At 44.3% G+C, this 20,588-nt stretch overlaps 1 protein-coding gene across 2 annotated transcripts in view; it reads right to left on the bottom strand.

The window, feature by feature from the left end:
• LOC147421127 (uncharacterized) overlaps positions 1-17,567 on the bottom strand; it is a 56,958-nt gene extending 39,391 nt beyond the window's left edge. For both annotated transcript variants that reach the window (XR_015186916.1, XR_015186917.1), the window contains exon 1: positions 17,412-17,567. The gene's annotated coding sequence lies outside the window, so the exon portion shown is untranslated. The remainder of the gene's footprint in view (positions 1-17,411) is intronic.
• Positions 17,568-20,588: the final 3,021 nt, after the last annotated feature.

The following is a 20,588-nucleotide window of genomic DNA, read 5'->3' as shown; positions in this document are numbered from 1 at the left end:
TGCGGGGAACATAGACATATCTCCGCGAAGTGCCCTAAAATGGCACCGAAAGAACAGAATGATAAGGACGACGACAGGCCTGAGAGTTCGAGAGCTGCTGAGGAACGTGGCAAAAAAGGCAAGATGAAAACAGGACTAGTTCCAGGTTGTGTGGGTACCGATCCCAACACCATGGACGAGAGTACAAAACTTTGCCGAGCTTGGGGCAAAGTGAAAGATCAAGAAGCCCTGATCTTCTTTGATGGAGGAGCCAAGGCCAACTTCATTTCACCGGAATTGGCGGCACGGCTCGAGATACTCCCAATTGGATGGAACCACTTGCGAAGGCAGTTCTAGCGGCACCCGACAAGGACGTAGCCATTACACCTGTCACATTGGCAAACTTCGGTTGCATTGTCAGGGGTATTTAGGGCATGAGGACTTTCTCATAATTCCTTTGGAGGGTTGTGATGTTCTCTTAGGGATTCCCTGGTACCACAAGAACAACGCCGTGGTCGATTATCGGGCGAGGAAAGCGACTTTGACTACAGAGAAAGGCAGAACTATTGTACTTGATATTAAACTGAAGGGCGAGTCTGTCCCTATTGTATCGGCTTCGGCCATTTCTAAATAATGAAATCCAGTCTGTTTGTTTACTCGATCTTTATGAAAGAATTGAGCGATAAGGATAGGACAAATATGTCTAAACTTGATAAAGAACGCCAAGATTTTCTCCACTCTCACGCCGATTGCTTCTCAGAGGGCCTACCAGGCGAGTTACCACCTGCTCGTCCTGAAGATCATACCATTGATTTGATACCTGGAGGCACACCACCAAACCGGCCAACTTACCATGTGAGCCGAGCACAGAATGAAGAGATTAAGAACCAAGTGAAAGACCTCTTGGAAAAGGGTCTTGTCTAGCCTAGTACTTCACCGTATTGCTCTCCAGTGTTGTTGGTTTTGAAGAAAGACGGATCTTGGAGAATGTGCATCGATTATAGAGCTCTCAACAAAATCACCATCAAGAATGGATTTCCGATTCCTAGGATCTATGATATACTCAACAGATTACAGGGATCCTCGTGCTTCAGCAAGATTAATCTGAAGAGTGGATATCATCATATCAGAATCCTGCCGGGAGACGTCTACAAGACACCTTTTCGGACGACTTTTGGGTTATTTGAGTTTCTGGTGATGCCTTTTGGCTTAACCAATGCTCCTGCGACATTTAACCGGATGATGGACAAGATTTTTCGAGAGTACAGGCTATTTGTTGGCACTTTCTTTGACGACATCATTGTTTTCTCCAAGAATGAGACAGAACACAAAGATCATCTACTTCAGGTCTTTCAGGCATTACGAGATCACAAGTTAGTGATTAATGCAAAGAAAAGTGAATTTTTCCTACCAGAGATACACTTTTTGGGACACATTGTCTCAGCAGCATGAGTGCAAATAGATCCGGCCAAGATAGAGACTATCTGTGATTGGCCCGATTTGAAGAATGTCCATGAAGTTAGAAGCTTCTTGGGACTGTGTTCGTACTACAGGCGGTTCATTCGAAAGTTTGCAGAGGTTGCTTCCCCTTTGCATATCTTGACATAGAAAGGAGTCCCTTTCTCGTGGGGATCCACAGAGGTGACTGCCTTTCAGACATTGAAAGAGAAATTGACTACCGGACCAATTTTGACTTTGTTGGACTTGCAGAAGGCATTTGAAGTATATGTGATGCTTGTGGTCGGTAGTCTGGGTGCGGTCTTAATGCAAGAAGGCCATGTCATTGCTTACGAGAGCCGATCGTTCTCAAGGCCGGAGATGATAGCACAGATTTATGAGAAAGAGCTTTTGGCAGTTATCCATGGTCTTACTCAGTGGCAGCATTACCTACTCGGAGCGGATTTTATTGTCTTTACAGACCATCAGAGTTTACGCTACTTGTTGTCACAGAAGCAACTTTCGGAAAAGCAGATGCGGTCATCTTGTCACAGTTTCACTTCCAGATTGTCCATATGCAGGGACACAAGAATGTGGTGGCAGATGCTTTGTCTCGGAAGCCGTTGGTTCTGGCTATTTCCGCGATACATCAGAGGAGCTTCGAGGATATGATCGACCAGTATGCCACAGATACAGATTTTGCTGATGTTTTCACACGGATACGGGATGGGGAGACAGTAGCGGGATACTCCATTCAGGAAGGCTAATTAATGAGAAAAACCATGTTGTGCGTTACACAGCCGTTGAGGGAAAAGGTTATGACTGAATGCCACTGTCCACCTTTTAGGTGTCACCGCGGCATTGCTACCACCATGAAAGGGGTAGAGAGATACTTCTTTTGGCTGAGACTCAAAAAGGATGTGGAAGAGTTTGTGCGCAGTTGCTTAGTATGCCAGAAGGTCAAGTTTGACAGGCATAAGGCACAGGGATTGTTACAGCCTTTACCCATACCCACCCGCCACTGGAAAGTATTGCAATGGATTTCACTTTTGATCTCCCGAGAACACAGTGGTCACGATGGTATCTGGACTGTTTGTCACGTGACACATCCCAACCCTATGTGTCCGTGGACAAGCTATACCACAGCAGGGTTCAGTCAGTCCAGTCAATTTAGATTAGCAATGATCTGGCACTTTTGTGAGTCTATTCGTAGACCGTGCATGCCCAGTCACTTAGCATAGATGCATATCCTCCGGTTGCACACAGCATGATCATCGGAATTCCCATCAGCGTCCATTAGCATCAGTTATGGGAATTTTCCAATGCATTTAGCCCATTTTCCCTATTTTTGGTATTTTCACTTATTATTTTAAAGTGACTTTCCAACAAAAGTAGGTAGGGCAATTTTGCTAAGTTAATATATAAGCAAATCCAAGTTAGCACTCTCTGGCAGAAGAGGCAGCAGGAGCTTCCCGCTCAACAGGCAACTTCTCAGCAGCACCCCCCCCCTCAGCACCCCTAGCGTTTCCAAGCCTAGGCCGACCTCCCACTTCCTTTGGCATTTTCCTAGATCCAGCCATCGCCATCCAAGTCCTCCATTGCTGCCGTTTTTAACCATCAGCAGCAGATCAAGTCCATCGCGATTGTGACTCACAGGTCTCAGCCAAGAGCAGCCAATTACTAACGCTAGCCCTGCTGCATACTTCAGCGTTTTTCCAAGCATTGGATACTTGCAGATCAGCGTTTTTCTAGCACCATCAACCAGCGTTTTTCTAGCACCATCAACCAGCGTTTTTCAGCCATATGAAAACGCAGTTTCAGCAGTGACAAAACGCAGAAATTCAGCCTATAGAAAGGTAGCAGATTCAGTCCCTCCTGGTTGCAAAAGATTCCCAAGTTTAGCCTCAAAAAACGCAGCCAAAACAATCATTTTCAGCCACCAAACAGTCCACGAAAATCAGCAATTAGAAGATCCCAGATTTCAGCCATCAAGTCGTCGTCGTCGGCGGCATAGTCCAAGTTGCATCAATCCATTGCATACCCATTGTACACCTTTGTGCAATCAAAGTAGACCACTCTCGCCAACGAGAGTGGGGCCTTTGGAGGAGGGTTTTACAAACTCTCGGGTGTCGTATCTCTTCTCTCTCCTTCTCTCAGTCTCATTCACTTGCACGCACAATATCCACTCACTTTGTTCATGATCATAGCACTCTACAATACAGAAGGCTCTCTCCTTCCCTAAGAACTAAAAGGAACCTTGAGCAAATAAAGATCACTAATCTTGAGAAAGACAACATTCATTCCGCTGCACCTAACACTGTTATTGACAGATTTAGCAAACAAGCTCATTTCATTCCAGTGAAGAAGACAGTCAAGCCGGATCACTTAGCGAGACTGTTTGTGGCCCAGATCTTTAGATTACATGGCATGCGTGAGACGATTGTCTCCGACAGAGACGCCGTATTTACGAGTTTGTTTTGAAAGGCAATTTGGGAGAACATTGGCACGCGGTTGCAATTCTCGTCATCGTTCCACCCGCAGTCTGATGGGCAATCTGAGATTGCAAATTCAGTGGTTCTAGATTTATTGAAGTCTTATATCTCGGATCAGCAGACTCAATGGAAAAAGTACTGACCTTTGGTGGAATTTGCCTACAATAACACAATACACTCTTCGACGAGGAAGGCGCCATTTGAGATTGTTGAAGGTGCTGCGAAGGTTCCACCCTTCCTAACCACGAAAGATAAGATTTTTGAAGCGGATGAATATACGCAAGACTTAGATACGGCTTTTGCCAAGGTTCGCGAGGCTTTGCAGAAGTCTCAAGAACGACAGAAAAAGGCAGCGGATCGCCATCGTCGCGACTTGAAATTGAAGGAGGATGATTGGGTGCTCTTCCGTTTTGAGAAGGCACGCCTGAGAAAGAAAAAGGGAAAGGAGAGGCTTTTTCCAAAGCTTAGTATGCGATACTACGGACCTTTCCAGATCACTGAAAAGATAAATGATGTCTCCTTCCGATTGAAACTGCCAGATACTTGGAGGATTCACAATGCATTTCATGTGAGTCTCTTGAAACCTTTTAAGGGTGATGTGCCTGATGATGGGGAGCCTGATGAGCAACCCGAAGTGGAAGAAAACGAGGAGATCCTTGTTCCTCAACAGATTTTGGCACATAAGGATACGAAGAATAAAGGTAAAGTTCGAAGGCGGTTCTTGGTTAAGTTCAAGAACTATCCTGCATTGGATGCGAAGTGGATGGAGGAGGAGGACCTAGCAGATACTCCTCAGATTTTGAAACTTTACCTCGATGCTTTTAGTTTAGCATAGTCTACTCCAAATGGAACCCAGGATTCAGCTTGGCCGGAGATCTGGTGCAGTGGGATGCACAAGAGGGGAGTCACTCCGCACCTTTGTCAACAAATGCCTTGATTTAGATACTAGAGTCATTGATGTCTCTTTGAGCTTCAGGGATACTAAAAGCTGACAGTATTCTGCTGTATGACTTTATGAAATGGAATTCCTGATTATGATACTGATTTGTTCTTGACTTCTTTTAAGTGCAGGAATTGATAGACGAAATGATTGCAGCATTTTGGTCTGATTGAACTCGAATAGACATGGTTGCAATAGGGGTTAGTCAATCGGACATCGATGAGGTCCCGATTGGATCTAGATGCGATTGCTAGCTACATGGCCGATAAATCATAGTCTAAGATCCGAATGAATGTTGAATGTGATGTGATGTCCTGTGATGTCTTGTGATGTGACTGTCGATTGGTACATGTGCTAGATGTGTGTTCCTAGTACGTAGGTACTAACAGTCAGTGTCTGCTTAGACGGTTTATGGCTTCTGTTTGTTTTGCAGGCGTAATCGAGGGCGATTACAATGCTTTCAAGAGGGGGGTATGTCACAAAGTGACGTGTCTGCCCGAGAGCATGCGGGAGACCCTAAAATCTGCCAAAAACCCTAATCCTAAAACCTTTCCTAAACCCTAACCCTAACCCTAGCAACAGAGGGACAGATTTCCGGATAATGCATTGGCATGCTGACGTGGCACCGTACGGAAAAAAAGCGGATTTTACGACGCTGATTTCAGCTTTTGCGTCAAGATTTGTCTACGCAATTGAGCATGAGAGAGAGGGAGAAATTCCCTTGCTTTATTTTGTAAAAACTCTAAGTGAGTTTGTGAGAGGAAAAAAAGAGAGTTTGCTTTTGGAACTGAAGCTTTTGGGGCTCTGCTTTTGGGCATCCCTTGTAAACTTTAAATTAGCGGTTTGGGCTCACTCTGCAGAGCGTCTCGACGCAGAGTCTGAGAGTGAAACCCTAACCGCTCTCTTGTACTTTGACATTGATTAATACATAAAGAAATACCGAAAGGGGCGCCAGTCTTTGGGGCCAATTTCTCTAGGCACGGAACTCCGCCATACCAGTGCAAATCTATTGTGATTTGTGAATTGTTTTGAAGTGGTTATTTGGTGTTGTGTGATTGATTCTTCACTTGGAGTGTCCAAGTCTGTTACATAGCGGCCGGCCAATCAACGTGAGGTGGGAAAAAGCAACCTTGGTGTGAGCGCAACGCCGCCAAGGGGTGCGCCCGCAGAAAAGAGCAAAACTCGGGTGAAGAGAAGATCCTTCTATAACACAGATTGCAAGCTAAAGAAGAACTCAAGAACCTTAAGAACCCAAGAACCTCAAGACCCTCAAGACCCTCAAGAATTCAAGACCCTCAAGAACCCAAGAACCCAAGACCCACAAGAACCCAAGTTCCTCGTGAACTTAAGAACCCAAGATCACAGTGTATGGTCATCACTCGAAGCGGAATGGATACTTCGCTTGGAGGTAATGAGCATGAGAGAGGCGACGAAGAATTTTTCCCACCAGGAGTTTTTTCCGACCCTCCCCCTTCTCCATCCACGCCATGAGTTGTACCAAATCCTATGGAGAAGATGGTCAAGTCGATGTTGAAGATGATGGCACAACAACAAGAAACGAATCACGTTGCGATGGCACAACTAGAAAGAAAAGCAGAACAACAAGAAGCCACTCGCATTGCTTTGGAACACGAGCGCGATGCACGAAAGGAAAGAAAAGCACAAAGAAAGGAGGAAGCCAAAGCAAGACGAGCAGCCTTGGAGGCCGATCGTGAGGTTCAGAGGGACCTCCGCACTCAAGAATAGGTTCTTGCCTCGAAGTCCGAACCAACCAAAGATGTTGGTAGTTCCTCAAGTGGCGCAAGCCATGATTCGGACTCCAACAACCCAGTCAGAGAGAAGATCCAGTTCAGTAAGTATGATGGTAACATGGATGCTACGGTTATTCAATCTTGGTTGCATCAATTCAATGCTTATTTTGCGACAACTAAGAAGACTTGAAATAGCAAGGTTTTGACGGCAGCTATGTACCTTGCCGGTGATGCCATCAATTGGTACCACGCATAGCAAGAGGCACAGTTAGCGGCGCACCTAGAGGAAGCTGACGAATTCACGCCCCTTTCCTTCAATTGAACTGATTTCCAAGACAAGCTTAAGCCGCGGTTTATGCCACCTCAGTACCTCGCACGATTGAAGGACGATTGACGCGCTCTCAAGCAAAATGGTATACCAATTATGTCTTTCTCTAATCGTGTTTTGCAACTAGGTACCCAATTACGCAAGTCGGATGATGAGCGCAAAGAGGCGTTCCTTTAAGGATTGGACAAGTACATTAAGTACGATGTCGAGGTGCTCGATCCAATCGATTTCAACAAGGCGGTAGCGATTGCTCTCGCACAAGAGATGAAGCACAACAAGGGAAAGCCCAAGGAAAACAAGACTTCCATAGGTACCTCTCAGACTTCGCAGAACCCTCAGAACAATAAGAATGGTAAGAATGGTAAGAACGGTAACTCTTCTAACCAATCTTCCAATAGAAAAGAACTCTCAAAGTGAACCTAAGGGTAAGGCTAACACAATTGCTAAACCTAAGCTCACTCCATATGAAATGGTAGCACAAGGAATTTTAGGAGGATACATCACGTCAAAAGAGCAAAGCACTTATTCTAAGGAAGGTCGTTGTTTTCATTGTCACGTTAAGGGTCACATAAAAAGGACATGTCCTAAGCTTGAGTCTAATGAATCTAAAGAACCCACAGAACCCACTTCCTCTATCAATGCAATCAATGACAACACGAGTGTGCCCCAAGTTTCTCCTGACCCTCCCATTGATGAGTCTCTCATTAAATATTATGGTCATATGACGGGGCAGCGTTTTGTCATATTGTTTGACCCAGGCAGTATGCATGATGTGATTAGTCCCTCTCTTGTTGAGAGAGCCCGCTTAGAGGTTAGTCAAAAATCTCCTCTCAAGGTCTCTCGCTTCGCTCCTGGTATGGACTCTCTCATCACGCAAGAGTGCCTTGATGTGTTGTTTACAGTTCAACAAGCTAGAAAATTTTTAGTCTCTCCTCTCTCAGGATGTGATATGATTTTGGGCATTCGATGGTTTCGTGAGCATAACCCTCTCATTGATTCGGCGGAAAATACGTTCACTTCCAATGCCAAAAGTGACTCTCTCATTGTCATTCATGGAGAGCAAGTTGTTCATTCTCCATCTCTCATTTCTAATGTGCAGGCGAAGATTGAACGGATTCAGGAGAAGGAGACTCTCTCGGTCTCGTCTTCTCCAAAGCATGGTACACAGGATTTGCATGATGATTTGAATGATAATGATAAGCATGATGATTTGGATGACAATGACAAGCATGATGATTTGCATGATCAAGATGTGATTTCTCACAAGCATGATGATTTGCATGAAGAAGATGTGATTGTTCACAAGAAGGATGGGTTAGTGGATACTTTTTCTAGCGACGCTAACCTCATTGCAGATTCGACCAATCACGAAGAACCGATCTTGGCTCTCGAGCCTAGGTCCAAAGAACCCTCACAGGAAGTACTATGTGTTCGTATGATTAGTCAGCACGCATTGTACGAGTGTTTCATTCGTGATCGTTTCCTGTATTTTAGTCAACGTCTTTATGTGATCCCTTTTCCTAGGCATGACATATTGGCCGTTGAGCACAATTCACTCATGAATGAGCACGGATGTATGCGGATTGTTCATGAAAAGATGAAATGTTTGCATTCACGGAAGTCACCTTCCATGTCTCTTCCTTGGCACGACACAGTTGTAGAACTAGCACAAGAAAGCATGAGCACCAAGCATGGGCATTTCCATTGTGAAATGCTACAGTTGATTGATTAGATGAGAAAGACACTATTCGATCTCATTGTTTGCGTGTGTGTGGTGAACGGTTTGGCACTCCGTCTATTTGTTCATCTACATTGCATGCACAGTCTTTTAAGAAGACAAGATTTTTTCCAATCACTTTACATGGAATAGGTATGTTCATGGTTTTGTGTTGGAAGTGGTTTCAGGAATTTTCAGCCATGGAGATTCTTGAAGAAGATGGACCTACGTCCATAGACAAAGTTGAAGCATTGAAGAAGCCACAGCAGATTTTGTGTCGCTTTCGGCGCGGCTCAAAGAAGCAAGCGTTGCAAACCTTTATAAAGTTCAAGTATTGCACGACCCACACATCAGAGTGGGCCGGCGAAGAGTCATTTCGAGGATTCTGGATGTTGTTGGCGATCTCCCTCGACGCCAGACAGTCCGGTACTAGTACATCACTTTGAAAAGGAGGGAATGTCACGTGACACATCCAACCCTATGTGTTCGTGGACAAGCTACAGCATGATCAGGGTTCAGTCCAGTCAAGTCAGTCTAGAATAGGAAGTGATCTAGCACCTTTGTGAGTGTTCGCAGATCGTGCATGTCCAGACACTTAGTGTAGATGCATATCCTCTGGTTGCACACAGCATGATCATAAGCATTCCCATGAGAATCCTTCAGGGGAATTTTCCAGTGTATTTGACCTATTCTCCCTATTTTTGACATTCTTCACTTATTATTTTTAAGTGACTTTTGTTGGAAAGTAGGTAGGGCAAATTGAGTAAGTTTGTATATAAGCAAACTAGAGCTAGCACTTTCTGGCAGAAGAGGCAGCAGGAGCACCATCGCTCAACAGGCAACTTCTCAACAAGAACCCCTTGGTGGCGTTTTCCCTCCAAGCAAGAAGACCTTCCCCTAGCGTTTTCATCAGCAAGAGTCTCATCGCCAAGACCTCCAGTACCTAGCGTTTTTCATCAAGCATCCCTCGCCAGGACAACCTCAACCTAGCGTTTTTCCAGAAGCCCAGATCGCCCCCTTTGCATAGCGTTTTTCAGCAGATGAAGCACCAACAGATTTCAGCCCTAAAGACCAGCAGATTTCAGCCCGCAAAGACCAGCCCACATCAGCGTTTTTGGTGCCAGACAATTTCAGCCATTAGCGTTTTTGGGACAGCAGCAAAGCCACATCAGATTTCAGCCAGTAGCGTTTTTGGACAGCAGTAAGTTAGCATCAGTTTTCAGCCCTTAGATCGGTCTCGTCATCCCCGTCGTCGTCATCGATCTAGCCTAGACTTGCATCAGTCACATGCATCCACTTTGTACCGGTTTGTGCAATCAATAGTAGACCATTCTCGCCGACGAGAGTGGGGCCTTCAGAGGAGGGTTTGACGTCTCTGGTGTCATATTCTTCTCTCTCTATCTCTCAGTCTCATGCACTTTCATTCACAGTGTTCACCACTTTGTTAGTGATCATTGCACTCTCTCATTAAGAACGGAAGGCTCTCCCTTCCATAAGAACAAAAAGGAACCTTGAGCACAGTTCGGAGCACTCATCTTGAGCAAAGTTCAAACATTCATTCCGCTGCACCTTACACACAGCCTGCGTCGTTTGGAGGTGCTGTGTAGTGGTTCGCTTGGAGGTGCTAAGAGTAACCACTACTCAGACTTCTTAATACTCCCCCTGTGAATAACCATGCAAGTCCGGGCCATGAGTGAAAAAAAACAGCATTTTTCAATCATTCAATACTCCCCCCGCAAATAACCACAAGGGTCCGGGCCAAGAGTATGAACAAGCATTCTCAAACTTCATTTCTCACTACTCCACCCGGGAGTAAAATCACCAATCATTGAAACCAGTATTAAAACTAAAGTCAAACAATTCAAATCGGCATCAAGACAGGTTCAAAACAGATACCATCCATTTCAAACAAATTCCAAACAAGATCACTAAACAAGTTCTCAAACAGAGTTCTACTTAAAAAGCAATCTCGACATCGATCGAGCTCGAAAAGTCCACTGACTTTCCATCCTGAAACCTGCACCAAAAATTAGGGTTGGGTTCATTCCATAAGGTCGTAGCCGAGCACAGCATGGTCCATCAACTCTTGGACAAACAATGTTTCTGTTGGCGGCGATGGTAGTCCCAAGATAGCAATGGCACTGGATCTCCAAGGTCATCTGCTCGTGAAGAGACATCTACTGAGAGATGTCGAGAAATTTCAAGTTATAATCTGCTAGGGTTTCCATGGCAAGCATTTCAGGATACCCCACTCTGCCAGAAGTTGCACTCCGAAGGAAGATGTCAAAAATTATATAATTCGGGCAAAATTTTTCTTGAAAGCTTGCCAAGTCCTTGGAGTATGCTCCTTGGTAGCTATCAACATCTGTATGGCACTGCCTCTGAGAAAAAAACAGCAGCTCAAAACAAATCTTGGATTCTTCTCTTGTAAGTGATCTTAATGGCTTATGCCCTGTAAGACATGAGCGGTGAAGACGGGAGCGCGCCCGATGCACAATGAAGTAAGGGTGCGAGTGGCTAATAAGTCCGTGTTGGAGGGCGAAGATACCTCGAATAAATTTCCAATTTCCAATAGCCTATCTGCTCTTTTGTAGGACCGGTATGCTTTCAGAAAAGCACACGCCTGATGCTCTAATACCACTGTCACAAGACGGGGCCAATAGAAAAGAACAAACTTTTAGTACTTCAATAAAAACAAAACTGAGAGAGAGAGAGACGACACGCGACACAAAAAGGCGGAATTCCACCCCAGAGAATATTGGCCCCAAACCTTGGCGCCCCTTTCGGTATTTCTTTATTTGCATCAAGACAGTACAAGCCGGTACTCCAGACTCTACACCTTCTCCAGGAAGCATGCCAAAGAATGAGCCCTAACCTCATATTTAAAGGCCCTAGGCCCCAAAAGCAGTTTTACATGAAAAGCCTTCAAACTCAAAAGCTTCTGGTCCAAAAGCAATGCCAAAAAGCTGCCAGCGTAAATCACGAAAATCCGTAAAACCTGCCACGTCATTAGCCAACGCAAAACACGGAAATCCGTACAACATGCCACATCATCAGCCAGCGTGATTTTCGAAAATCTACCACGTCATCAACAGCTATGCAATTTCTGGTGTGTGCGTGTGTGTGCGTCCTGCTTTATTCCCTTTATGTCACTTGGGACCCCCATCGGACAGGGTCCCCATAAGTCGGTAGGACTTCTTCAGTTACTTGTTCTTCTTAGGGTTTAGGCCCCTCGGCCGACATCTGTAAGTTGGTTCTATTCTTTAGGCTTTGACACGTCATCAGTTTGTTATACACTCATTGATGAGCACGTATGTATGCGGATTTCTCATGAAAAGATGAAATGTTTGCATTCAAGGAATTCACATTCCATGTCTCTTCCTTGGCATGACGCAGTTTCAGAAAGAGCACAAGAAAAATTGAGTATCAAGAATGGGCATGTCCATTGTGATTTGCCACAGTTGATTGATTTAGATCAGAAACACAAGATTCAATCTCATTGTTTGTGTGTGTGTGGTGAACGGGTTGGCACTCCGTGTATTTGTTCATCTACATTGCATGCACAGTCTTCACAAAAGACGAGAATTTTTCCAGTCACTTTACATGGAATGGGTATGTTCATGTTTTTGTGTTGGAAGTGGTTTCAAGAATTTTCATCCTCGGAGATTCTTGAAGAAGGTAGACGAAGTGGAAGCATTGAAGATGACTTTGTGTCGCTTTCGGCGCGGCCCAAAGAAGAAGACTTTGCAGACCTTTATGAAGTTCAAGTACCGCACGACCCACACATCAGAGTGGGCCAGCGAAGAGTCCTTTCCAGGATTCCGAATGTTGTTGGCGATCTCCCTCGACGCCATACAGTTCGGTACAAGTACCTCACTTTGAAAAGGAGGGGATGTCACGTGACACATCCAACCCTGTGTCCGTGGACAAGCTACAGCATGACGAGGGTTCAGTTCAGTCAAGTCAGTCTAGAATAGGAAGTGATCTGGCACTTTTGTGAGTCTGTTCGCAGACCGTGCATGCCCAGGCACTAAGAGTAGATGCATATCCTCTGGTTGCACACAGCATGACCATCAGCATTACCATCAGAATCCATCAGGAGCATTTTCCAGTGCATTAAACCTTTTTTCCCTATTTTTGACATTTTTCACTTATTATTTTTAAGTGACTTTTATTGGAAACTAGGTAGGGCAAATTTCATAAGTTTCTATACATAGAAACCTAGCGCTAGCACTTTCTGGCAGAAGAGGTAGCAAGAGCGCTTGCTCACAAGCAACTTCTCAGCAGGACCCCAAGATTCTCTAGCGTTTTTGGATCAAGAACCCAGATCAACCAGCGTTTTTGCATCTACATCAGCCTGGCGATAACAAAGGACAGATCAACACTAGCATTAGTGGTTTGCACCCGCAGATCCACAGTGTGTTTGCAGCACGACCTATTTTCAGCCCTAGCGTTTTTGGTTTGCAGATCAACCTCAGCGTCTTTGCAGATCTTCGCGACGGAATCAGCCCTAGACTCGGCGATTTCAGTTTTCAGCAGTCAGTTTCCGCAATAGAGCCCCCAAACCTCGCAGATCTCACCTTCCTGCAGCATATCCTCGCTGCACGGTTAGATCCAGCGCAGTTTGCAAATTCAGCCCGGAAAATGCGCATCTACGTTTTCAGCGCGTCATCTTCCCATCGTCGCCATCGACATCGTCACCGACATAGAGCAAGAATTCAGCAGATAAAGATTTGCAGATTTCAGCCATTAGCATTTTCAGATTTCAGCCCGTCTCATCGTCGTCGACATCATCGGCAAGTCCAAAGCATTGTAGAGACTTGTGCAATCATAAGTAGACCGCTCTCGCCATAGAGAGTGGGGCCTTCGGAGGAGGGTTTGACAACAAGTACTGCTTTTGATTTTGGGGCTCTGCTTTTGGGCATCCCTTGTAACCAATAAATAAGTGGTTAGGCCCTCAAGGCTCACTTCTCAGAGCATCTGGACGCAGAGTCTGAGAGTGAGCACCTACCCACTCTCGTACTTTGAACACAGATTAATACAAAAAGAAGTACCGAAAGGGGAGCCAGTCTTTGGGTTCAATATCTCTAGGCACGGAACTACGTCGGGCTGTGTCGACTCAAATGTGAATTGTGAACTGTTTTGAAGAGAATCTCTGCTATGACGCGGTAGAATCTTGACTTGGGGTGTCCAAATTTGTTACAGATTCGGCGATTCTTGGTTAAATTCAAGAACTATCCGGCATTGGATGCGAAATGGATAAAGGAGGAGGACCTAGCAGATACTCCTCAGATTTTGGAACTTTACCTTGAAGCATTCGGTTTAGCATAGTCTACTCCTATAGAACCCCGAACTCAGCAAGGGTGAATCTGGTGCAACGAGTTTGCACAAGAGGGGAGTCACTCCGCTCCTTTGTCAACAGATTATCTCGATTTGAATAAGGTCACTGATGTCCCTTGTGAGTTTCAGGGATACTAATGGGCTGACAAGTACTCTGCTGTATGACTTTATAAAAAAGGAATTCCCAAAATTGAATATGATTGATTTGTACTCTCTCACTTGACTTGTTTGAGTGTAGGAATTGAAAGACAAAATGACTGCAGCATTTCGATCTCATAAATCTCTATAAACATGATCGCAATAAGAATTAGTTAATCGGGCATCAATGAGGCCCGGAATGGATCTAGATGCGATTACTAAATACGTTGCTGGCAGTCATGGTCTGAGATTTGAATGAATTTTTTTGTGATTTGTCATGTGATGTCCTATGATGTCGAGTGATGTCTTGTGATGTGACTTTCGTTTTTGTACAAGTGCTAGATGTGTCGTGTCTACTGCGTCGGTACTAACAGTCAGTGTCTACTAAGACAGTTTATAGCCTCCGTCTGTTTTGCAGACGTAATCGAGAGCGATTATAATTCTTTCAAGAGGTGGATGTCACAAATTGATGACGTGGCAGTGCCCGGACACACACACGGTGATGACGTGGCTAATAGTACGGACGTGCTAACGTGGCTTGCCTGTACGAACGCCCGGAATATGGCAGACAGTACGGACACACGGAATACGCGCTGACTGGCTGACGTGGCAGCGTACGGATTTTTCATGTTTTACGCTGGCTGCTAACGTGGCTTGGCTGTACAGATTTCTGCAATTAACGTTGGCTGCTTTTGGTGGCAGATTTAGCCAAGATGCTTTTGGAGCTCATGGCTTTTGAGTTTAATGCTTTTGGGGGCTCTGCTTTTGGCATCCCTTTTGTAACCTTTATAAGTGACCCAAGGGGCTCACTTCTCAAAGCATCTGGACGCAGAGTCTGAGAGTGAGCACCCGCGGGTAGTTGTACTTTGCTCAAAGATTAATATAAAAGAAATACCGCTAGGGGTGCCAATCTTAAGGGCCTATCTCTCTTGGCACGGAACTACGCCGGGCCGTGTCTACTCTTAAATTTGTAAAGTGTTTTGAAGTGAATCTCTGTTGTGTCGCGACAGAATCTTGACTTGGGGTGTCCAAGTTTGTTACAGTGTCACATGTCTCTCTCTCTCTCTCTCTCTCTCTCTCTCTCTCTCTCTCTCTCTCTCTCTCTCTCTCTCTCTCTCTCTCTCTCTCTCGTGGGCCCTCAGTCCCCTATCTCGCCTGAGTTGCAAAGCACACATGCCGGATCAAGGAGCAACCGCCATGTGTACCGGAGAGGGGGGGGGGGGGGGGGGCAAAGGGGGGAATTTCTCCCTCTCTTATAATAGTATAGATGCTTGAGCAAAGTTAGGATTTCCGCGGGCCCTCTCTGCTCAGTCTCGTCGGCAAACTGAGGGGAAGAGTGGTCCTGGGTACAAATTTAAAGGCCCATGGTCTCGTAAAAGCAATACATCAAAAAGCTTCAAACTCAAAATCTTCTAGCCCAAAAGCCGCCAACGAAAAATGCGGAAATCCGTATGTTGCCACGTCAGTACCTGTCAACGCGATGGGTTCTGTACTGTTTTACCACGTTAGCATTTTCACAATTGCCACGTTATAGTTTGTGACAGCTACAATCCGAAGGAAGATGTCTGAAGGCATGTAATCTTCGAGCAAACTTTTTCTTAAAGGCTTGCCAAGTCCTTGGAGTGGGCAGCTTGGTAGCTATAGACTTCCACCATTGCATTGCACTGTCTCTGAGAAAAACACTGGCTCGAAAAATCTTTGATCCTTCTCTCGCAAGTGGTCTTTATAGCTAATGCCCTATAAGACAAAGCAATGAAGGCGGGAGCGCTCCCAATGTGCGATGGAGTAAGGGTGGAGTGGCTAATAAGCCCGAGGTTAGGACACGAAGATTCTTTGGTAAACTTTAGAAGTGGGACGCAAAGATTCTTTGGTAAACTTTGGAGGTGTCAACTTGCTCTGTCTGCTCTTTGGTAGAACCAATATGCTTTCAAAAAAGCACACGCTTGAAGCTCTAATATCACTGTAACAGGGACGAACACCACGTGCCAACGGAAAGAACAAACTAAACAACTTTAAGCACTTCAAATAACAATTGAGCTGAAAGAGATGTACAACACACAAGGCGAGAAGTGGCAAAGTTCCACCCCGAGAGAGCACTGGCCCCAAATGCTAGCACCCCTTTCGGTATTACTTTATATCGCTTGAACTCAGTACATTGTCGATACTCCATCCTCTACACCTTCACGCAAAAGCATGCACATATTTAAAGGCCCTTGGCCTCTCAAAAGCACTTACATAAAAAGCATCAAACTCTAAAAGCTTCTGGTCCTAAAAGCTAGCGCTAAGAGCTGCCAGTGCATTCCACGAAAATTCGTATAGCTGCCACGTCATCAACGTAAAACGCGGAAATCCGTATTTTCTATGTGGCATTATCAACACAAAACGCGGGTGTCCGTAGAGTTGACACGTCATCATGCTCCACGCTTTGTGTGTGTGCGTGTGCGCGGAGGTCCCGCTTTATTTAATCTCTTTAGGTCACTTGGGCCCATTCGGACAGGGTCTCGTAAGTTGGTGGGAACTCTTCTTTAAAAATAGGCCACTCGGCTAGACTTTATAAGTTGGTAAAACTTCTTCAACTACTTCTCGGGTTTAGGCCCCTCCGTCGGGATCTGCATGTTGGCTTCCTTCTTCAGTGACTTGACACGTCAGCAATTTGTGACGGATTGTAATCTTTTTTCTAAGAAGGGGAACAATGTCAATCGCTGATAAGTGCTACGGTGGCAAGCACAAGTGTGGCAGTGTTGACGTGGCAACACTCCATGGCAAAAAAATGTACCAAAAGCTTGAGTGGATCGGCTCCAATATGAAAAGCATCAGATCGCATCAAAGCATTCAGAAGCATCCAAAAAGGAGATTGCAAATGAGAAGCAGCTATATCCCTATCTGCATCTCTAGGCAAGAAACACACGTACACACACACAAGGTAGCAAAGTTTTGGCTATGCCCTCTTTCCGAAACGACAATTTTCGGGTGTGTTTCCTTGGAGCCTATTTAAGCAAGGCCTTGGTCCCTCTGTACTCATCTTTGCACAAGCATTAGAGTCACACATTTGAGTAGCATCCCTACAAAAAAAATGCCAACAAGGGGTACTTGCGAGCTCAAATCAATCAAGAAATACCGCAAGGGGCACCGCGGTACCTAATGTTTCTCTCTGTGTAGGGACTAAGAGCAACAAACCATGATCGCACCTTAACCTTACGAGAGTCGAAAGCATCAATGAATTATGCGAAAAGTGTGTGCTCGAATTTGAGTGCGATGCAGAAGAAAGAGCCTGAGTTATCCTCCATACCTGAAAACCCTAACCACGGATCGTCGCAGAGCTTGCTTGAGCAGAGAGCAGTGTTCAAATATGACGCTTTGAGGCCATGTCAGTCGCCGGACCTTTTCTCTTTGGACCTTTTCATTCGATAGACGTCTTGAGTTCAAAAACTTGTCGCGGATAAAATCTAGGGTAAGGGGACCAATAATGAGAAGGCCCTGGCTAGAGATGGAGTAACTTTCTCCCGCATGAGAGAGAGAGAGACTATCGATTAAAGAGGGAGAAATCTGAAACAATGTGCCTTTAAACATTTGAAGGGTATTCCATTGTACACCGGTTTAAACTCTGTCGACATACACCCTCCCATTCTGTCGAAAGGCAGTGCCAACAAAAGGTGTTTATCAAGCAAGATCATGTGGTAGGATGGTTATTAGCTGCAGGTCAAGTTTCTATAGGGCAATGCATGCGTTCGAGCCCATGTGGAGATGTCATCCTTAATTTACCCCCTAACTGTCTTGCAAATGGAATCCAGCTTTTTGCTTTTGCTCCTACTACTCGAGCTACCAGAATCGCCATAGCTACCTCAACTTTTATTGCAACGGGACCTTCAACCCATCTACCTTCTATGCTAGAGAGAAGTGAAAAGCTTGCAACTGTCGAAAAAGGCATCTAGCACTCACTTAGGGGTTCTTAAACTAGGGGGTTTACCCTTTGAGGTCTCTTGTTTAATAGATACACATCACATAAGGCAACCTCAAGGAAAAATGCATGTGGCAAACTTAAGACCAGAGGGAACTGAACCATGCAACTCACCATCCAACCTCGCTATTTATAGGCTCGTAGTTGTCCAAATATAGCACCGCTTGATCGCATGTCGTCCTGGCCATTGGCTTGCCCGGTTTTACCCTACGTATGACATTACTCCCCCCTTGGAGAATCGTTTCGTCCTCAAAAACAAAAGGCATGATATCTTCATCAAGAACACTAATATTTTCTGTAGTGGCATCCTTCACGGATCCAGTTGTCCATGTGATCGGAACACGGTTTCGTAGGAGGTTCAATGAAATCAAGAAGAGCATCTTGATTTTTCACATTATTGTCTCTTTGCAAGCGTCTTGTGTAACCTGCCGATATCTGCCAGCATAGCATATTAACTCCATTTAGAACTCACTTGAGTATGCTGAATGAGTTATCACAAGTAAGATGTATGTGAAAAGAATACCTCTTTTCACTTTTCATGAAAGTAGCTAGCTGACGCAACTCATCAGCAAAGTATAGGTCCTTGACTTAATATCATTCTTCAACATTAAACAACCCCATCATAAGTGGTGTTCAAAGTTGAGAACATGATTTAAACATGAAGAGGCTAAACCTAGTCTCGCAACATGCTTTGCCTCATGGTAAGCAAACTCCAACTAGATAATTAACATTCCAATTGGATTGCTTGGTGCTAACGTACGCGCATAGCATACCTTTTACCACAAGATTAACATTTGTAAACTGCCTACAAACCCACTATTTCAGACAGTCCTTCAAAATGACTAGTAAACAGGGGTCACAATTCCTTGTATTATTGTTGATTAATCGATAATTTTAGGAGCAACCATCTTGGTTAATTGTTGTGAGCTTATCTACAAGCACCCAAACCAAGCCATGACCTCTATTGGTGATTGGAAGATTTAATCTCATAGCGATAGTGCACATAGAGTGCGGCATGCTTTAAAAGCTACTAATGTCATGAATGTATATGCCACTCCAAATCAGTCTTTGCTAAACACTAGGGTCCATAACACCTAGTGTGCATGCATTTAGCAAAAAACAGATCCGAACCTGCATATCCATGACCAACTTGCCAAGCTTATGGATAATGATATGCTCACAGCTCACGGGAGAAGAACTAAACACTTTCCACGTGAAAACCATGCTAACATATTTGGACCATAATAGAATGTGAATATCCAGCACATCTAGGTACCAAAGGAACTAGTGCATTAACATAACATAACTTTGCTACGTGTATAAACAACCATCCGTTAAAGTTGTTAACAATAATTTTAACCTTAACAAGTCTTACTAAGTATCGGACAATTTTTTGCCCTTAAAATTATTTCTGATACAATGCTCAGAATGGTCTAAAAAATGGATTTGACTAGCACCTGGGGAGTTTGTCGCGACACATAACTAAACTAATGGGCATCAGTGTCAATCCCAAAGACTCATATTCTCCACATGTGGAATATGTATCAGATAAGGATGTCCAAAAGAAGAACATCCTTCAAGTACGATATGTACTTGTGTGTAGAGATAACTGTAAATACTATGCGACATGAGTGAGAGGGACCCTCGTTATCCTAGCTCCACACTGGCTAAATTGAACTCCATGAGTTCATAGACCATGTTGCTCCTCTTGTGACAAAATGTGCCAAATAGAACTCTACCATGTATGTCCTTAACTGCATAATGCAAAAATATATCTAGGACACTACATGCCAAAATTCTTTGCTCCTACATGACCTTGTCATGTCTTTGAAGAGTAAAGTGGATGAAAAGCATTGAAGTTTATATATCCTACTCGGAAGAACTCAATCAAAGAATATTCAAAAATAAAATAAAACCAAAGCATATGCGTACCTGAAGGTTGAGCATAGTTTTCACTTACCCGTAGTGAAATACACATGACAAAATCTCCTACCTGAAAAGGACTAGTAACACTAATTGAAAGATTAGTGAAAATCAAGTAGTATTATGCTGATAACTCTGGGTGTTGCTCTTGCAATCAAAACCCCTTGGTTAAAATCTGTAACGTCAAACCCCTTGGTTAGACTCTAGATAAAAACTTCCCAAACTAGCAGCCAACAATAACCAACACAATCTACCCTATCTAATAGTGATTGGAAACAATTTTAAAAGTTGAACTTTTTCACTATCCCTTGGTAGATTACAGAATTCTTTTCTTGAAAGTACAACTATGATGGGATCAAAATGTGATCCTCAACAACGATGGAGTGAGATGGGTCATTCCCCTAAAAATACCACTCCTAGAGACATAATCCATGCTAGAACTAAGCAACAACTCTTCTCAGTTGGAATCTTATTCACAATTGGATCTCAATATAATCATATCTCTCTACAAACATGAGAGACGCCCAATAGAAAGTAGTCATAATAGATTTTCTTGGGTTTGTAACAAGAGATTACCTATTTTAA

Source organism: Adiantum capillus-veneris, chromosome 28 (genome assembly GCF_014529385.1).
Source record: "Adiantum capillus-veneris isolate H3 chromosome 28, ASM1452938v2, whole genome shotgun sequence".
NCBI classification, from domain to species: Eukaryota; Viridiplantae; Streptophyta; class Polypodiopsida; order Polypodiales; family Pteridaceae; genus Adiantum; species Adiantum capillus-veneris.
Note: the sequence above shows the minus strand (reverse complement) of the source record. Positions and strands in the feature narration are given on the sequence as shown.